General features: G+C 43.9%; 1 protein-coding gene across 1 annotated transcript in view; it reads left to right on the forward strand.

Annotated features, from left to right (window-relative positions):
• LOC101853079 overlaps window positions 1-289 on the forward strand; it is a 117,486-nt gene that overhangs the window by 1,504 nt on the left and 115,693 nt on the right. The gene's annotated exons all lie outside the window — the stretch shown is intronic.

A 289-nucleotide genomic window follows, 5' to 3' on the forward strand; every position in this document is an offset into this window, starting at 1 on the left:
CTCTCTCTCTCTCTATCTCTCTCTCTCTCACGTCAACCTCTGAGTCAGAGATGACAACTCCAGGTACCCAGGAATCCTTGGTTTTTATCTCTGTCTCTCACCTCTCTCTCCTTCAAATCGATCTATCTCTACCTTCATGTCTGTCTGTCCATTTTTCTACCCTTCTACTTTCTTCTTGCCTATCTATTTCTCACACCTTACCACTGTACCTCTCCGCTTTCGCTCAGTCTCATATCACCCATAATATCATTTTTGTCCCATTTTGTATGTGCGCCTGCCTGTCTATGTA

Source organism: Aplysia californica, unplaced genomic scaffold, assembly GCF_000002075.1.
Source record: "Aplysia californica isolate F4 #8 unplaced genomic scaffold, AplCal3.0 scaffold00129, whole genome shotgun sequence".
Lineage (NCBI taxonomy): Eukaryota > Metazoa > Mollusca > Gastropoda > Aplysiida > Aplysiidae > Aplysia > Aplysia californica.